The following is a 20972-nucleotide window of genomic DNA, read 5'->3' as shown; positions in this document are numbered from 1 at the left end:
TTGTTCCACACTACTTTATATATAATCAATTTTTCTTCTCGTGGTTTGAAAATGCCACCATTATCATTCACGAAAATTTTTTTTTTATGTATTTCAGTCTATTTCTGAATTCTCTATTTTACTTCACTAATTTCTAAATCTCTTATAATTAAACTGTTTTTTCCCCTCCTGTCCCCCTTTTTTGTGTGGTGGTGCGGTCACATCCAATGATGTCCAGGGGCTATTGCTGGCTCTGTACTCATGGGTCACTCCTGGAGGCATTTAGGGGATCATGTGATACCAGGTAGCAAACCAGGGTTAGCCACATTCAAGGCAAGTGCCTTCACTCCTGTGCTATCACTTAAGCCCCAGATTATTTTGAGACCAAACTTTTATACCCCCAAAGTGTCAGTGTGTATTTATGTATCTACTCAGGGCATTTGCCTTGCACACGGCCAACCCAGATTTAATTCCAAGGGGGTCTGAGTGCAGAGTCAGGAGTTACCCCTGAGTACAGTCAGGTGTGGGTCCAAACCAAAACAAATTTTAAAATAATAGTAAAAAATAAATAAATATTTGATCTGTTTTCTGTCCTTCCAAAATCGGCTTATTTTATTTTATTATCATTCTGCTTTGTTTTGTTTGGGGGCCACTCCCAGAGATGCTCAGGGACTACTCCTAGTTCTCACTCAGAAATTACTCCTGTTTGGGGCACTATATGGGATGCTGGAGATGGGACCAGGGTCTGTTGCTTGCAAAGCAAGCACTCTATCTGCTGTACTATCATTCCAGCCCCCCAAATCTGTTTTATTTTATTAGTAAAAGTAAAGTAAAGTAAAGGCCCTCCCGTTGATCATCGATTTGCTCGAGCGGGCCCAGTAACGTCTCCATTGGAGACTTTGTTGTTACTGTGTTTGGCATATTGAATACGTCACGGGGAGCTTGCCAGGCTCTGCCGTGCGGGCGAGATACTCTTGGTAGCTTGCCGGGCTCTCCGAGAGGGGCGGAGGAATCGAACCCGGGTCGGCCATATTGGCTGCGTGCAAGGCAAACGCCCTACCGTTGTGCTATCGCTCCAGCCCTATTTATTTTATTATCCATATTTTTCTTCTTTATTTCAATAGAAGATCCCAATATCATCTTTAATGCTTTTTATAATTTTTGATATTTGGGGGGATCATGTTGAGTTTATAGGTTAATTCATTGAGAACTAGTAGTATCCCTTAATAGGGATTTTGTTTTTCCTTTCTATAGATCCTCTCTATAGATCTTCCCATAGATCCTTTCTATTTCTGCATATACATATTTTCAGTTAAGTTTGTGGTAATGGAGCTATTGTAAATGGGATCTTTTCTTCCATTATAATTTCTATCAATTTTAATCTGATTTATTTCAATATTTAACAATTAGATTTATGAAAGTTAATTGACCACTTACATAAATTCCATATAATTTTCCATCAGTTAGCATTTGCTGCATAACAAACCATCCCTAATTTAGTGACTAAAACTATAAGCATGAGTTGTTTTTCATGACTTACGGGTCATCTGATAGGTCTTCTGGTCAAAACCAGCTCAATGAAATCCATTGATACCTTATCTGACCTAGAGAGTCTGGGATAGCCTAATTCATTTGTTCGGTGATTGGTTTTAGACCACCTGGGGAGATGGGACGATGTGACTACATGTCTTTCATCATCCACCAGTGTACTCCGGCCTCAACTCATGGCATACTGGTCTCAGAGTTCCTAAAAATGGTCAAAGAGGGGATATTTCAAAGCATAGCTGCTGTTTGATTTTCTGCTTTCATTGTTTGATAATGTCCTTTTGTTCCAAATAACTTTATTTGGACTTCATTTAGAACCAAAATATGAAGAAATATACTCTACATATGAGAAAAGCTGAAAGCTATCATCGTCATTTCTTCACTTTTTAAGACTTCCTAACATTTCTATTTTTTTCACAATTAATGTTAATTGTTGCAAATAATGATCATTATTTGTTTTTCTCTGATTTATTTTTGGATTTTTTCAGTGGGGAAAAACACTCCCAGAAGTGCTGAGGGGACCATATAATACTGCAATTGAAACTTGAGTTCCAGCGAGCAAAAGATTGTCCAGTTCTCCAAGGCATCTTCTTGGCCCTAATAAATCTTATTTCTTTTTAAAGGAGATGACTTAAAGAGATGGAGCTTATACTTTGCATGTAGGAGCCCAGGGTTTGATCTCTGGTACCACCTGGTATCCTGAGCTCTGCCAGATGAGGTGCAAGTACAATGCTAGGAGTAGCCCCTGAGTGCTATTGAATGTGGTTCACAAAATGGGTCAGCTAGGTGCAAGGCATCCCCCTTCTTAAATTCTTTCTTTATATGTGCTGTTTCAGACTCCGAGAACATTGTTAAGTTTTAATATCTTCTTAATTTAATGGAAATTGAAGCATAATGGCACAAAAAAGAAAAACTAGTTATTCCTACAATGAAAAAATTGTGTTTCTTCCTTGAATTTGGCTTGCTTGCTGTGTTTCCCCTTCCCTTCTCTTTGATGTGGTGTCAGTGATTAGCTTCTTAAGCACTGTTCGCTAAGCTCGATGGGGACTGTATGCCTCAGATGTGTTTTTCACACGTGTAGTTGTGCTGCACTGGAAATCACACACTTGGTGGTGCTGCTGAGACCCCAAGTGGCAGTGACACAGAGATCACACTCAGAATGTGGGACAGTGCCAGGGATCAAACTCTTGGCTTCATGCCTATTTGGGTGAGCCTTCTACCTTCTACCAGCCTCTTGTTGACTTTTTTTCTTCAAGAATGGTATTCAGGTTTGTTAAGTGATATTTCAGTATCTACCGAGTTCATGCTGTTTTCTCTTTGGTCTCTCTATGGATGAGCATATTGAGATATGTCCTAGTAATGAATCATAGTTGCATTCCTGGCAGGAGCCCTACCTCATTGGACTGTGCTTTTTGTGGGACTTAGTATAGAATAAAATTATGTGTTTATGGATTTGCCTGTATTGAAAATTTGAATAAATGAAATAGCAAAATACATGAGGTTCTTTGTGAAATATAAAGTAACAGAATGGGAGACTAACATCCAAGGGTAGTAGAGATAAGGACCAAAAGGATTGCTCCACGGCTTGGAAGCTGACCTCATATGCTGGGGAAAAGGGCAACTCAGATAGAGAAGGAACCACCAAGTAAAGGGTGCTTGGAGGGTCCACTTGGGATGGGAGATGAGTGCTGAAAGTAGACTATAGACCAAACACAATGATCACTTAATACCTGCATTGCAAACCACAACACCCTAAAGGAGAGAGAGAGAGTAAACGGGAATATGCCTGCCACAGAGGCAGGGGTGGGGTGGTGGTGGGTGGTGGTCGGGGAGGAATACTGTGAACATTGGTGGTAGAGAATGGGCATTGGTGCAGGGATGGATACTCGATCATTGTATGACTGAAATGTAAGCACTAAAGTTTGTAAGTCTGTAACTGTACCTCACGGTGATTCATTAAAAAAATAAAATAAATAAAACAAAACACATGAGCTTCTTCTCTATCTTATTTTACCTAGTGTAGTATTTTCAGAGTTGCTCCAAGTTGTATCCTATGTCAACACATCATTCTCTTTATTACACGAATGGGTAGCTATTCATGTTTTTGTGGCATCTACTTGCATGGATGTTCAGCTTCTCCTTTATTTTGCTTCTGTGTGATTTGCATTCTATAAATACTTTCTGAAACAAGTATTCATTAAATAAGTGAGAGGCACTCTCCTGCCACGTGCGTTCAGTGGCCATGAGAAGCTTCCCCATCCCAGCCAGACACAGTCACCAATAGACGCATGAAGGAGGGAACAGGGATCCAGGCTGGTTGGTGATCAGTCACTGTTTATTCCATTCTCCCCTCACACCTATTCCAATCTCACTGAGCGCCCCATTCCACCCTCACACTACCCCTCATTCCCATCTCCTCCAGTCCCTCAAGTTACTCTCCCCATGCCCATTCTTGAGTCTAGAGTATAACCCCCAAGCATTGAGGGTAGCAACTACACCTAGGTCAGATAGTACAATCAACATATGTAAAGCCTTCCCTTCCTTCCTGAGAACTCTTCTAAGAAAAAGATTTTCTTCTTCTGGTAGGAGATCAGCTCAAGGATAGAATTTCATCTAAGGACATACTTCTCCTTTCCTTAGTCCATAAACAATCATCTTAGATTTAGCAGGGTAGCACTATCCTCCCAATGTCCATGATTTGCTCAAACAGGCACCAGTAACATCTCCATTGTGAGACTTATTGTTACTGTTTTTGGCATATCGAATACACCATGTGGAGCTTGCCAGGCTCGGCAGGATACCCTTGTAGCTTGCCAGGCTCTCCGAGAGGGACAGAAGAATCGAACCCAGATAGGCTGCATGCAAGGCAAATGCCCAACCCGCTGTGCTATCTCTCCTGCCCATCTTAGATTTAGTTCTTAGTAATCTCTCTAGTAACATTGTATGGACACAGTAAGAGATATGTTAAGTTTATAGGGTGGCTCTCCTGGGGATATCTTGCTATAGATCCCAGACTGTAGTCCTCGGGTAGATTAGTCCTTCGTAACCCTAGCAGAGTCCTTGTCCAGTCACTTCTCTTTGGGCCATGACAGAATTCGTCCATGACCATGCTCTTAACTTATTATAAATTTTATGGCACTAGCTTAGAGCTTGCCCTGGGTCCATTCAGTCCCTTCATTGGGATCCTGCTTCTGGGGTGCTAAGAACTAAAGACAACTGAGGCTTAAGTCGAGTATATATGACAGATGCTCAGGAGTAATTATTATTTGGGGTCAATTAACTCCCAAGTAACAAAAGCATAACATTAACTGTCTTCCTGTGTCTATACAAAAAGGACATTGTTCTAAAGTATGCAAAAGACATAAGGGAAAGAGAAAAGTTTACAGATACAAAATCCAGACCACTTAGAAGGATCTGACCCTACAAGTCACAGGGTATGATTTGGAGATATAAGTGATTAACAGATAGGGGAAGCAGAGCACAGAGGAGACGTTAAAGATAAACACAGAGGAATGGAAGCGCCTCAGGAGCACTGTGATAGGTGTAACCCAATAAAACTAAGGGAGAAAGGACAAACCAATGTTATCTTAAGTCTTCCTTGGCCATTGTCATTGTTTTAATGAATTTCAAAACTCAATATACTAATATAATGTTTAGGATGTGGTATCTCTTTTTATATAAGCTTAACTTGCATTTCTTTTTTCCTTATTTCCTTATTGCCTTTCTTATTTCCTTCCTTATTTCTTTCCTTCTTTCCTTGTATTTCTTCTTTCCTTATTTTGTTCTGGTATGAGTTATGCTTATAGGAACAGTTATATAATATAGGAAATATTTGTTCCTTGAAAGTTTGGTAAAGTATAATCATAGGGCCATAGAATCTTGTTCCTTTTAAGACCCAAATAGCTGGGCTAAAGAGATGGTACCAGTAGCTTAAGCACCTAACTTGCATATATCCTGACACCTGAGCAATGCTGAATGTGTCCCAACCCTCAAAATTTCTTTTAAAAAATTAAAACTTGGGTCAGAGAGATAGTATTGGAGACAAGGCACTAGCCTGCAAGCAGCCAATCCTTGTTCAAATCCCTGCACATCATATGGTTCCCAAGCATGGCCAAACCACCCCAGCCCACTTACTCAAATCCACAAAATCCTTGTGGCTCTTGTCTCTTTTTTTTTTTTTGCTTTTTGGGTCACACCCGGTGATGCACAGGGGTTAGTCCTGGTTCTGCACTCAGGAGTTACTCCTGGCAGTGCTCTGGGGACCATATGGGATGCTGGGAATTGAACCCAGGTTGGCCGCGTGCAAGGCAAACGCCCTACCCACTGTGCTATCTCTCCAGCCCCTCTTTTTTCTTTTCTTTTCTTGTTTTCCTTTTGTATTTTTTAGGCCACACCTGATGGTTCTAAGGAGTTCCTGACTCTGTTCAAGAGTGAACCTTGGGGCTCTTGGGGGATCATATACTGCGAAGGGATTTAAACCTGTGTTATCATATGCAAGGAAAGTCCCATAACCCCTGTAATGTCTCCCTAGCCATAGTAGATCTTGGGAATAATCATTTGATATTATTTCTTGATTTTATGAGACCCTTATCAACAAACATATAGTCAGCCTGCCCCAATAATTGACCAGAATCGAACTGAATCATTGACCCTCACAAAATAGGTTAACTTGGGAAAGTACCTACCTATGAGAGTAATTCCTACAGGGAGCTTATGTTCCTGTCTATGAATAAACCCAATAATTATTATACCCATTTCTCAGTATTCAGAAGACAATAGAAATAGCTAGAACTAGAAGTGAAAATAAGTAAAATTATAGAAGGTATTTGCAGGATAAGACTTCACAGGTGCAAATTGAAGTAAAGTTCTTGTTTAAAAACTATTCAGAAACTTTGTAGTGTGTGTGTGTGTGTGTGTGTGTGTTCAAAAACTATTCAGAGACTTTGTGGTGTGTGTGTGTGTGTGTGTGTTTGCTTAGACCCTCACCCTCAATTCTTTTCTTCTTTCCTGCTTTCCGTTTCTGTCATTCATTCTTCTTAGCTCCAATATTTTCTTCAACCCAAGGTTTTGTTCTTTAACTACCCACATTGCTTCCTCTCCATCTCTCAGGATCTGTGTTCACTTTGATCTCATTGTTCACTGTGGATACACAGACTCTCTCACTGAAAGTAAAGCTTGCCTCACTTCCTGCATAATTTTCTCAAGTCATTGAGCATAAACTGGAGACATTTTGCATATTTGAGTCTGTATCTGGGAAGCAGTTTCTCAAGAAGCCATGCACAACCTCTCTAGCTACTTAACAGTTCAGAATCCTGTTGAAAATAGAAGGGGAAAAACTGCCTGGAGATCAAGGGTAGAGCTAGAATTATAGTTCAAAAGCTTTGGGGTGGTCTGTTATGCAATGGACTGAGTCTCTTGATTATTAATAACACCACAAAGGCTGCAGTCCAGGTGAATTTTGCAAAGAGAACACCAACCATTGCTTTTCACCATTTCCTTCTACTTTGTCCCCCAAACCTCCCACCCACTTTGGTTTTTGTACTATGCCTGACTTACTCCTGGCTCCTTGTTCAGGAGTAAGTACTCAGGAGTAATCACTCCCTGTGGGGCCCGAGGGACTGCATGGGGTGATGGGGATCAAACTCAGCCTTGTTGACTGCATGCAAGACAAGCATTTTCATCCCTGTGCTATCTCCTGGACCCCTATTTACTTCTTTATGAGATTTATTTTCCCTTTTTACCAAAGGAGAGATTTTTGTATAAATCTTGAAAAATATAGAAATGTATAGAGGATTTAAACATTAGACAGATAAATACCATATACCATATACATACTTTTACCATAATCTTCCAGAAAGATTTTCTCACTCTCACTATCTTACTATTTTGCCATATACTTAGTCATTTTAGATGCGCAGCTGACATTATGATATTATGTGTAATTTTATTTTCTACTTTCAAATTGTATCAAAAGCAGGTTTCCAGGTCTTAAATTTTTTAGTACCATTAAATTACTGTAAATTATCTTTGAATCATAAAGGGAGCAGTTTCCCTTTTATTAGATTGGAACTTGTCTCCAATTTCATCACAATTGTAATTACTGTTGATGCAGGAAACTGTACAAAATTTTTTATACTTCAGGCTATTTCCATAGGCAAAATACATACCTGATGAAGAGTTTGTATCCAAATCAAGAGAACATATCAGAATCAATAAGAAAATGAAAATTTTAAACCACAACACCCAAAAGGAGAGAGAGAACAAAAGGGAATGCCCTGCCACAGAGGAAGGATGGGATGGGGGGGATGGGGGGTGGGAGGGATACTGAGAACCGTGGTGGTGGGAAATGGGCACTGGTGGAGGGATGGGTACTTGATCATTGTATAATTGAAACCCAAGCACAAAAATTTGTAAGTCTATAATTATACTCATGGTGTCTCACTAATAAAAAAAATTCAAATAAAAAAAAGAGAATGCAAATTTTTATTTTATTGTTTCTTCTACCTTCCATTTACTATTGATGCGATGAAGGGTAGACTCACACACTTGCTTTGGGTGCTCACAGTTTGGTGCCCACTGGGTAAGATGTTTTAGTTATGGTGCTTGTCCACTCTTGGTTGGGATCCCCATGGAGGATCCCAACAGCAGTGCCTCGGGGGGGTCACCCTCAGCATGTGGGTGAAGCCAGACTCAGGGGCGTGGCCTCATGCCTTCAAGGCAGGTACTCTATCACTGCTCCTCCATGGTCCTGCCACCTAATTTTAATTTTATTTATTTTAGTTTATTTTATTCTTTGGGTTTTGGGCTACACATGGTGGCTCTAGGGGGCATCTTCCTGCCTCTGCTTGGGGTCACTCCTGGCAGTGCTCAGGGGGACATGGGGTGGCTAAGGCTTGGACCTGAGCTTCCTGTATGCAAAGCATATGCTCAGTCTGTTGAGTTCTCTCTATGGCTCCCCCGTCTAATTTTTGAATTAGATAAGAATGTGGACAAAGAAGACATACTTAAAGCAATTAAGTACATGAAAGAGTCCATTAAAAAACTATTAGAAACAATGAGTACAGTAAAGTGGCTGGTTCTAAAATCAATATACAAAAATAAAAATCTATAGTATACCTAGATGCGAATGCAAATGACCTAGAAGAGAAAATTGAAAGAACCCATTTGCAAGTGTGTCTAGGTGTTAGAAAGCTAGTGTGGTGGGTAAGACACTTGCTTTGCGTGCTCCCAGCCTAGGTACTACTCCTAGTACTTCACATGGTCTCCTGAGCATCACTAGGAGTGATCTCTGAGCACAGAGCCAGAAGTAAGCCCTGAGCAGACTGTTGTATATATTGGCATCCATGATGCCCCAGAGCCTCATGGGGTCCTGAGCAGCCTCAGGTGTAGCACTGGAGGTTTTTGGGAAACCCCCAAAAGCAAAAAAAGAAAAATTGATTAAAAAAATTAAGCAGGGGCTGGAGCAATAGCACAGCAGGTAGGGCGTTTGTCTTGCATGCGGCCAATCCGGGTTCAATTCCCAGCATCCCATATGGTCCCCTGAGCACTGCCAGGGGTGATTTCTGAGTGCAGAGCCAGGAGTAACCTCTGTGCATTGCTAGGTGTGACTCCAAAAAAATTAACCAGAGGACATTGACAGCAAAACTAAGATAATCTGAGGGTAAGAGAATGGTGTGGCAGATAGGAAGCATGCTGTTGGGTGGGTGTGAAGAAAGATGGTAGATTCAGTTTGTAAAATATAAGACAAAAGCACATTCAAGTAGGTCCAACAACCTTAGTCACTTAGAAAACAAAAACTCAGAGGAAATGAGGTAAGACTGCACATCCACTTGTGCATAGCCAAATTTTTTTTAAAAAACTAAAAATATAAAGTGTTGGCTTGATAAAGAGCAACAAAAATTCTCACATCTTGCTGGTGGGAATAAAAATAACATAGCCCCTTTGTAAAACAGGTTTTCAGTGTTTTAGAACTACCCATACCTATTCTCTTCCTAGAAATGAAACAAAATTCCACTTTCCAAAGAAGTGAAAATATACATGCACATGGAGAATATGTGGCTATTCATAGCATTAATTTGGGGGCTGGAGCAATAGTACAGCAGGTAGAGCACTTGAATTGCATGCAGTCCACACCCAGGTTTGATTCCTAGCACCACAAATAATCCCTTGGACCCAGCTGGGCAAGATCCCTGGGTGCATAGTAAGACATCAACCCTAGTACTTCTGGGTATTGGTCAAATTAAAAAAGAGAGAGAGAGAGACCTGAAATCATTCAAAACACACACAAAAAATGTAATTTAAAAGACAAAAAATTATTCATAACTCCAAGTTGATAATAACACAAATGTTCAGCCAGTGAATGGATAGATAATGGTGATGGGTCTATTCCAGTGTTTCTTGTTTTTCTTTCATTTTTTTGAGGGGGACCACATCCAGTGATGCTTAATGTAATCCTTTAGCTCTGTGTTCAGGAGTTACTCCTAGCAGTGTTTGGGTAACCATATGGATGCTGGGAATCGAATTTCGGTTGGGCATGTGGAAGGCAAATGCTCTATTGGCTATACTATCTAGTCCAGCCCCTAGACTATTGCTTCTAAATCTGTTTCTAATCATAGACTCCTTCTGATCTTATTTTCTTCCTATGGCCCCCCTGTCCTACAGGTTGACCCCCTAGTCTCATGCCATGGTTTTCAACTGGATGATTTTCATCTGTGGCCATCCAGAAATATTCTGAGGGCATATTTCAGGGAACCATGTGGCTCCTGGTTGAGAAATATTTATCTAGACAAAACACTACTTCTCAGCAATAAGAATGAATGACTTGGAGCCAGAGGGATGGTTCAATGGCCAGAGCATATGTTTTCTTTTTTTTTGTTTTGTTTTTTTGTTTTGGGGTCATACCCGGTGATGCACAGGGGTTCCTCCTGGCTCTGCACTCAGGAATTACCCCTGGCGGTGCTCAGGGGACCATATGGGATGCTGGGAATCGAACCCGGGTCGGCCGCATGCAAGGCAATCACCCTATCCGCTGTGTTATTGTTCCAGCCCCGAGAGCATATGTTTTCTGTCCCTAACTCCACTTGGTCCCATGGCATCACTGGGAGAAACCTCCCTAAGCATGAGGCCAGGACATATATTGCCACTGTGCCAAAAAATAAAAATAAATAAAAAAGAATGAATGAGTTACTGATAGATGTAACTAAATAGATAAACCTTAAAAGTACCATGTTCAAAAGTCAAACAAATCTTGTTTCTAACATATGATCCATTACATGACTTTCTAGAAAACATAAAACTATATTGACAGAAAGGAAAATTTTGCGGGGGGTGGGTCATAGAAGTGTTCTTTGTCTTTGTGGTACATTCACACACACGTGTGTGTGTATGTGTATGTATGTATGTATATTATGAAACACATACATAATTAAACTGAACATGTCGCTGTCGCTGTCCTCCCGTTGTTCATCGATTTGCTCGAGCGGGCCCAGTAACATCTCCATTGTGAGACTTCTTGTTACTGTGTTTGGCATACTGAATACTCTCGGTAGCTTGCCAGACTCTCTGAGAGGGGCAGAGGAATCAAACCTGGCTCAGCCAAGCTCACTGCCCACAAAGCAAATGCCCTACCGCTGTGCTATCACAACAACAACAAACTGAACATAAACTAGGTGAATTAGTGGCTGGAGCCACTAATTAGTACAGAGGGTAGGGCATTTGCCTTGCACGCAGCCTACCAGGGTTCGATCCCCAGCATCCCAGGTCTCCTGAGCAGTACCAGGAGTAATTCCTGAGTGCAGAGCCAGGAGTAGCCCCTGAACATAGTGGGGTGTGACCCCAAAAGCAAAAACAAAAATAAATAAAAAAATTAGTTAGGTGAATTCTTGTTGTGCATAATATTTTGATAAAGTAGGTTTAGAAAATAAGAAATGAGAGCCAAGACAATGGCTCAAAGGTCAGGAGTACATAAAGGGCTGGAGGATATGCCTCACATGCTGGAACTCTGAGTTCAATCCCTGACACCATCTGGTCTCCCCAGCACCGCACCGGAAGTAGCCCCTGATCATCACCACATGTGGCCTCAAAAATAAATAAGATATGATTCTGAATTTTTTTTTAACTGAGCAGCTGACCTGAGAGCGTATGGAGGAATTCAGAAGGAGAAGTAGGACTTCTGGGTCTAGGAGATGGTGTCAGGCTAATGACTTCTGGTTTTAGAAGTGCTAATGAGGGCACAGAGAAAAGAGAGACACTGAGAAAAGAGAAGAAAAAAAAATTGGTGCAGTAAAAATATGTGAAACTGAGGAAAAGAAAGATGGGTTTTGTACATAGACTTTTGTCTTGCCTATTTTTGTCTCAATTTCTTTTTATTTGTTTTCTCTTTATTCTTCTGTTTTTTTTCTTTTCCTGGGAGGAAAATCTTACACAACATGTGTGAGCATTCTGTGCTTCCAGAGTCTCTCTCTGAACAGACCACACACAAACACACACACACACACATCTTTCTACACACACACACACACACACACACAAACACATGCACACAACAACACAACCAAAGGGGAACTGAGGGCATGGGAGAGCAACGTCGGGACACGAGAGGGCAAGAACAGTCACCTGCTCTGAGGTCTGTCTGAGGGGAGAATTTGCTCTTGATCCTTCACATTCCACGGAGAGAAGTCCCAGAAAGGTAGCAGGTTATCTGCTCTAAGTTTAAACAGTTGAGTAAGAAAATAGCTTTAATAGGTCCATTAGGACCAGGGCCAAGAATTCTTCCTTTGGGTTTGTTGTGAATAATTAAAGGTTAATGGTGGCATTTTTCTTTCAGCCCTCGGAGGAAACCACACCAGTAGGGATACTAATTGAATCCAACAGGGAAACTCTGGAGACCTTCAGTAACAAATGCACAATGCTTCTGAACCGTTTCATTTGTCTCTTCAAAAAAACAATGAAGCTATATTTTTCTTTCCATCCTATGGATGAGGAAATGAAAATTCACAAAAGTCCCGGAATCTGCCAGCCGCCTCTGTCCAGAAGGATCAAAGGGGTGAGGCAAGGGGCAGGAGATCCAGTCTGGCATTTTGTGTTCACATGGGCGCAGGAAAAACAGATGTGAGCTTCTTGGCTCTTGAAGCCTGGTCATCAAGTTGTCAGGAAATCTCCTAGAGATTTTCCATGGCTGTAGACCAGGTTTGTGGGTCACAGCACCTTTGATCATAGCAGCTCAGAGAAGGCAAGAGGCCTCTTTGTTGAGGAAGGAAGGAAAGAAGGAAGGAAGGAAGGAAGGAGGGAAGGAAGGAAGGAAGGAAGGGAGGGAGGGAGGGAGGGAGGGAGGGAGAAGCTCTTGGTTCTATCTCCGTTCCATCTCGTCTGGACCCTCTGGCTTGGTTTTCAGAGGAAACACAGCTTTTTATCAAAACAGCAGAATTTTGTTTCCTGGGATCCTGGATGAGAGGCTGGCGGGGCTCCCACTTCCTGTGCAGTCCATTCACCTCGACTTCATGTGAGAGTGCTAGTGTTGTGCTTGTTAAGGCTGGGGCCTAATTTGTGCTGAGACGCCCTGGGAGGTGACATGACTCCGCGTGAGTCTAGTGGACAGGGATGAGTTGGCAGGTCGGTGTGCGCACCCAGGGCCTTGGCTCAGAAACACAGTAATTATCGCCTTGAATTTCCCTGAGCTTGGTCACAGCGCTCTCTGGTGACTATTTATGGTAACGCCGTACCGTCTGGATCCCCTGTCAATTTTGTTCAGGAAATTCAATTCTGGGTCCCAGGACAGATTAAGTAATAGTTGTGAAGATGCTTTTATAGAGCTTAGAAAGAGAGTCTATAAATTTAATGTACTATTGTTATTTTTATAGTGACACATCAGCATTGCTTGATCTTGGGGGAGCGGGTGGAATGTATAGGGAGGCACCAGCCTCCAACCAGTGAGATTCCGGGCCGTGAAGTGCAGGAATCCAATTCAGACTTGCACATGATCGGATATGCTCTACCACGTAAGCTATCTCCTCACCTGTCATGGATCATTACTGAGGACAGAACTAAATGCCTCTTTTCTCCTCAACACTCGATCATTTATAGTAGCGGACATGTGAGTGGGCAGACAGCAATAGAAATGGACTGAATTGTATCCCCTCCCCTCCATTCACTTGTGCCCTCCAGTACCTTCGCAGGTGACAAATTAGGAGATGGGACTACTGAAGTGGAACTCAAGTGGCACGGGGTCAGAAAGGGCCTCTGCCTCTATTCCACTGGAATCCTGCTAAGAAGACATTCAGGAGCTGGAGAATAGTAGAGTGAAGAGGCCTTGAAGATGCCCAAGCCACACTCAATCCCCGGCACCACGTATGGTCCTCTGAGCCTGCCAGGAGTGGTCTCTCAGAGCCAGGCATAAGCCATGAGCATAGTCTGGTGTGGTAACATTGAGGAAGAGGAGGAGGAGGGGAGGTAGAGGAAGAGAAGGAGGAGGAAGAAGAGAAGGAGAAGGGTAAGGAAGTGAAGGAGGTGGAGGAGGAGGAGGAGGAGGAGGAGGAGGAGGAGGAGGAGGAGGAGGAGATGGAGAAAGAGAATGAGGAGGAAGAAGAGAAGGAGGAGAAGGGGAAGGACGTGGAGGAAGTGGAGGAGGAAGAGGAGGAGGTGGAGGTGGAGAAGGAGAAAGAGGAGGAGGAGGGAGAAGAAGGAGGAGGAGGAGGAGGAAGGAGGAGGAGGAGAAGAAGAAGGAGGAGGATGAGACACTAAGGACCTGAGGAACAACAGGACCAAGGAGCTTGTCTTGCATGTGGCAGACCCCACAAATGGTCCCCAAGCACTGCCAGGAAGGCCTGAGCAGAAAAGGGTGTAGTAGACTTTGAGAAGTAGACTTTGAGCATGCGTAGTGTGGCCCAAACCTTACCACTCTACCCCCCTCCCCCCACACACACACAAACAAACCCACAAGCATGTCTACATTTCTGTTGTTCAAGGTATCTAGCCCTTGCAAACTGACACATCAGTCTATGGTTTTGTTTTGAGTGCTGTTATTAAAATGAAGTTTCTTTGTACCTGAAACAAGATTGCCCCATGGCAGGGCTTGACTGAGTTCTATCCCCGACAGCCCATTTGGTCTCCCAAACCCTGCCAGACGTGATCCCCAAGTGCAGAGCCTGGAGGATCCCTGAGCACCACTGCTTAGCCCAAAAACAAACTAACAAGCTCCCCTATTTCAAGTCATTTGTGGTCTAAAGTGAAGAGATACTGAGGATAGAGGTGGGTACACTGGTGAGGGTGTGTTGTTGGAATTATGTGCGTGAAAAATTATTATTAATGGTACTATAAACCACAGAATTGCACTCCAAAAAACATTTTTAAAAGAAAAAATAAAGAGAAGAGATAGCCTTCCACTGCATTATCTATGATACAGTTACTCTATGAACCGCTATTTTATAAATTTTTATTTTGTGTTTTAGGCCACACCTAGTGGTGCTCAGGACGTAGTTCTGGTTCTGCACTCAAGGATCACTCCTAGCAGTGCTTAAGGGAACCATATGGGATGCCAGGGACCAAACCTAGGCCATGCAAGAGAAGCACCCTACTGACTACTATTTCTCCAACTCCTGTATGACTCCATTTATTTGAAATTTCTGGAAGGCTGATCACTTGTTGCCTGGGACAGGTGGAAAGAGTGGGAACTGATGGAACACGGCACTCTGGGCGATGCAAGAGTGTTCTCAAGGCAGGGTGTGGGATGGCGCTTAACAGGGCTAGTTCTTTTAAAAATCAGTGTTAACATCCATAATGAGCAAGAACAAAATTGGAATAGCACCCTATTTTTATATGTTTGTTTGTTTTAGGGGGAGCAAAACCTGCAGTGCTTACTTCTGGACTACCACTGGGGCCCTGTGGGGCCCCAAACAAACAAATACAAACTCTGATCACTCTGGTCCATGCTTCTTTGTTGGATTACCATTCCCTTCCCTCCCCAGAGAGTAAACGCCTGAGCACTGCCTGATGTGACCCCCAAACTAAAACCAAACCAACTGAACTATCGCTCTGGTTGGTCAAGAATCACCATTGGGGACTGGAGTGATAGCACAGCAGGTAGGACGTTTGCCTTGCCCGTGGCTGACCCAGGTTCAGTTCCCAGCATCCCATATGCTGGGATATAAGCATCCCTGAGCAATGCCAGGAGTAATTCCTGAGCCAGGAGTAACCCCTGTGCATCGCTGAGTGTGATGCAAAAAAAGACAAAAACAAAAACAAAAAAACAGTGGGTCGCCCCAGAACTCCTGAGGACTGTTTGGGAAGCACCCAAATGTAATAACAATCATTGAGATTAAACAGCTCGACAGTTGCTTGGTGATGATGAAGAGGAAATCTATTGACTGTGCCATCTGGTTCTCCTGCCATCTTCCATCTGAAGATTCTTTTTTGCCCCCTAATTAGAAAAAGTCAATGGGACTTTGGACCCATCCAAAAGTGTCACCACAAATCACCGTGTTTAGCTTCTTCCCATCTTGACCTGTTAAAATTCCCTCTGCCCAGCTGAGAAGCAGCACACCTCGGGAGATCGTGGTGCCTGTTTTCCAATTAGCACCTGCACTGGGCCTCTCACAGCCTGACCACAGCTTGACCTGTCCACAGGCTCTTCCTGTTGGGCTCCACAAATAAAAGTGATGGCGTATGGGGGAGGACAAGAGCTCATTTCTGCTCTTCTCTAATGAAATTCACCAGCAATGCTGTGGCAGGGGAGGGTAGGGTTGGTGGTCTTATTCCCATCAGCTGCTAGAGGGAGTTGGGGGCACGGAGAGGGGAACTTATAGTGCTGAGGGCCAAATTTGGGTAGCACCACGCAAACCATAAGCCTTGGGGTCATCTCCAGGACCCCAGAGGAGGTATAAGTGGGCGGGGGGGGGGCAATCATCTGGGGAAACACTCTCCTGGGTGCACAGACACGCATCTAACTAGACCTGGTGCCCCTCAGCGGCCTCTACCCTTCATCACAGATGTCTGGGCTGGAAGGAGTCCAGTGTCACTAGGGACCCCCAGCGGGTGGACACACTCATCCTTCACATTTCCCACAGTCATACTCCTGCCGTGTGACCCCAGAGAACTTCAATTTTTTTTTAAATTTTTATTAGTGAAACACCATAAGGTACAGTTATAGACTTACAAACTTTTGTGCTTGGGTTTCAGTTATACAATGATCAAATACCCATCCCTCCACCAGTGCCCATTCTCCACCACCACCAGTCCCAGTATCTCTCCCACCTCCCATCCCCCCATTACACCCCTACCTCTGTGTCCCTTTTGTTATCTCTCTCCTCTTGAGTGCTGTGGTTTGCAAAAGAGACATTGAGTGGCAATCATGTTTGGTCTATAGTCTACTTTCAGTATGCTTCTCCCATCCTGGGAGGATCCTCCCAACACCCTTTATTTGGTGCTCCCTTCTCTATCTGAGCTGCTTTTTCCCCTAGCACGTGCGGCTGGCCTCCAAGCCATGGAGTAAACCTCCTGGTACTTATCTCGGCTACTCTTGGGTGTTAGTCTCCTATTTTGTTACTTTATGTTCCCCAGATGAATGCAATCTTTCTATGACTGTCCCTCTCTTTCTGACTCATTTCGCTTAGCATGATACTTTCCAGGTAATACCACTTATATATAAATTTCATAACTTCATCTTTCCTAACAGCTGCGTAGTACTCCATTGTGTAGATATACCAAAGTTTCTTTAACCAGTCATCTGTGAAGAACTTCAATTCTGGTTACATAATAGAAACAAGGACTGTGCTTGCTGGTGAAAGCTTAAGCCTTGGGACACAGACACCCCCACCCCCACACACCTCCTGAGGGCTTCCTCCCCACTCCTGCAGCGATGGCTATGGAACCATCGGGCAGTGGCAGCCTCTCTGTGGTCCTGGGGAGTTTGTACTTCACCCCACCTTCATCTCTTTCCTACAGACTCTTAAGAACATCCCCACAATGTCAATCACCAGTTAAAAACTTAATTACATTTAACTTTCTCCATCAGATGTGATTTCATTATGTTAAGCCAGTTCTTAAAATGCCAAAACAGAATTGATTGATTGATTGATTGTGTGTGTGTGTGTGTTGTGTGTTGGGGGGGCACACCTGGTTATGCTCAGAGCTTACATCTGTCTCTTGGTTCAGGAATCACTCCTGCAGCTTGGGGGACAATGTTGGGTGTCAGGAATTGAAACTTGGCCTGCCATATGCAAGGCAAACGCCCTACCCACTGTACTGTCACCCTGGCCCCACAAACCAGGGTTGAGATTGCTGGAAGATGTGATCAGATATGTAAAACGAATTGCTTTAGGTTAAGTAAGTAGAACGAAATGTTCTTTCTGAAACTAGCCATGCCTTCCTTGATTTTATTTATTCTCTTTTTGAAAGAATGAAGGAATTTATTTTTGGCTTTGGGGCCAACCTCGTAGTGCCTGGGGCAACTCCTGGCTCTGTGTTCAGAACTCACTCCCATTGGTACTTGGGGAACCGTATAGTACCGGATATCCAATGAGGGCCTCCTGCATGCAAAGCATGTGCTCCTGCCCACTGAATCATCTCCCCACCCTCAGGTTTTCCTTTATCCCAAAATTTAGATCTGCTGCTTCCTGTGCTTGGAATTCTCCACCCCTCTTACACACACACACACACATACACACACACACAAATGCACAGACAGACAGATACACACACACACACACACACACACACACGGTATCCCCCATACCACATTTATCTGAATGCAAAAGCTCACACCCAAAACCTTTAGGAACCTAACGAGAAATCTTGCCCAAGGCTATTCCTAGATTCCAAATCAGCTGGACCCTATTCTAGGCACAGTCTGACCAGCTAGCCACAATCTAATCACCAAAAATGTGACACGTCCCATTTTATGTTCCACCCAGACCCTCCACCCAAACCCTACCCCCAGCCCTGATTCTAACCCTAACACTAACTCTAGGAGGCCTGTTATCTAGTGAGGCCCCAAAGTAGCAAACGTCCAAAGCTTAATCAGCTCTATATGCTTCACATCCATAAAATGGGATTGAAGCATTTTGCAACTCTTATGCTGGGGCTAGATGGCAGGATTGTGCCTCTCCTAGGATCCGGTTGATGTGAAATATGGGAATAGCCTTTGGCAAGATTTGCCATTAGGTTCCTAGAGGTTTTAGGTGTGAACTTTAGAGTTGTTATTCTAGAAAAAAAAATGTTAAGTGTATAGAGATCATTAAACTTCAGAGAGTTGCTACTTTGAGACCCACTAGACGTCAGTCCTCCTATGAGCTATTGTTAGGGAAGAATCAGGCCTTGTATTAGGGTAAAGGATGTGAAGGGTTGAGGTAAAAAAAAAATGCAGTTTGCCAACATAAAGTGGGACGTGATACATTTTATGAAGGTTAGATTGGGGCTAGTTGGCAAAATGCATCATGTCTCATTTTATGTTGGAAAACCACATTGCTTTCTGCCTGAACCCCCCATGTCCCTAACCTTCCCCTACCCCTGTCCTAACCCTACCCCTAACTCTTAGGAGGCCTGACATCTAGTGGACCCAAAAGTAACATTTTTTTTAAGTTTTGTGATCTCTATACACTTAAAATTAATTTTTCCTGACATAACAACACAAAATTTCACACTCCAATCCTCTAGAAGCCTAACAAAAGATCTTACTCAAGGCTTTTCCCATATTTCAAACCACCTGCCCCCAGAATAGGCACAATCCGACTAATTAGCCCCAATCTAACCTTTGCAAAACGCTTCACTTCCCATTTCACGTCAGAAAAATCACGTTGCTTTCCACCTGAATCCTCCACATCCCTAACCCTAGCCCTGATTCTCATCTTAACCCTAACTCCTTGGAGGCCTTATATCTAGTGAGTCCCCAAAGTAGTAAGTTTCTAAAGTTTAATGATCTCTATAAACTTAGCGTTCATTTTTCTGAAATAACAATTTTGTAACTCTGCAGTTCTTGGTGATTCAACTTTTTAAATTTTCAAAGAAAAAAAAGAGTGAAGAAAAAGATAAAGAAAGCAAGGAAGGACGGAGGGGAGGAAGGAAGGAAAGAAGGAAGGAAAAGAAAGAAATGAGGAGGGGGAAAGAACTGAAGATTCATGGGCAACAGCAACTTCCCTGGTAGCCTAAAGATGTGTTTGAAGATGCGTAGGTCCATCTCATACCCCAACAGACATCAGTTGGATCTGGCTGTGAGTGGCTAATGGCTAAGAGATGGTATGGTTGCCGCATCATTGGCTGCCCTGCATGGTTGCACAGGTTGTGTACTGCAAAAAAGCTCCTGGTAGTGGTGGAAGCGAGAATTTAAAAACAAACAAACAAACAAACAAAAAACACACAATCTGTATTTTCATTCACCAAGCTGTGCACCCTGTAGTTTTGTCCACCCAGATGAAAGAAACCTTTTCCTATGTGACACAAATGGGAGTGCAGGCTAACTGCAGCCTAGTGTCCTTGACTTGTCATCACACTGGCTTCTCTGTCCTGGGCTCAGTCAGCGCCAGAAGCTGCCCTGTCTGCCCCTTCGAAAGAGATCCCTCACATCTCCCAAGCTCCTCCATTTGGTGCCTGACTCAGCCCCCTGGCAATGACCCATCGATGGGAAATTCTCTCCTAAGCAGAGGTTCTGAGTTCTGTGGAAGGGGACCCTGAGAGCCTGAGGCTTGTGGGGCTTTATTCCTGTGATTGCCTCTCCTGCCACTAGATGGCGACGTCGCTCAGTACTGAGAAAGCATTGCTGGACCGCCTAAACCGGGAGGCAGAGGGAGGCCGGGAGCAGAGGCTGCTTATGCGGACAGTCTAGCTTGACTCCAGCCTTACTGTCTCCCTCCCTTCCCTTTACCCTCCCTCCGTTCTTCCCTCCCTCCCTCCCTTGCCCCCTTCCTTTTTCCCTCCCTCCCTCCCTCCCTCCGTCTTTCCCTCCATTTCTTCCATTCATCCTTCCATCCTTTCTTCCCTTTTTCCTTCCTCCCTCCCTCTCTCCCTCCCCTCCCTCCCTCCCTCCCTCCCTCCCTCTCTTCCTTCCTTCCTTCCTTCCTTCCTTCCTTCCTTCCTTCCTTCCTTCCTTCCTTCCTTCCTTCCTCCCTCCCTCCCGCCCTCCCTTCCTCCCTTCCTTCCCCCCTCCCTTCTTTGATTTTTGTTTTTGTTTTTGGACCACTCCCCCGATGCACAGGGGTTACTCCTGGCTCTGCACTCAGGAATTACTCCTGGAGGTGCTCAAGGGACCATGTGAGATGCCGGGGAACACATCCTAGTTGGCTGTGTGCAAGGCAAACCCCTACCTGCTGTACTATCACTCCGACCCCTGACTTCACCTTTTCCAGCTACGCAATTTAAAATATTGTATCATCACATCACACTCAATACCCCTTTTCTCATCCACCTGAAAGTTCCATCCTGGAGCCACAGGCCAAGTCTGTGAAGGATGGTGTGGGGGTGCC

Source organism: Sorex fumeus, unplaced genomic scaffold (assembly GCF_029834395.1).
Source record: "Sorex fumeus unplaced genomic scaffold, SorFum_2.1 ptg000006l, whole genome shotgun sequence".
Taxonomy (NCBI): domain Eukaryota; kingdom Metazoa; phylum Chordata; class Mammalia; order Eulipotyphla; family Soricidae; genus Sorex; species Sorex fumeus.
Note: the sequence above shows the minus strand (reverse complement) of the source record.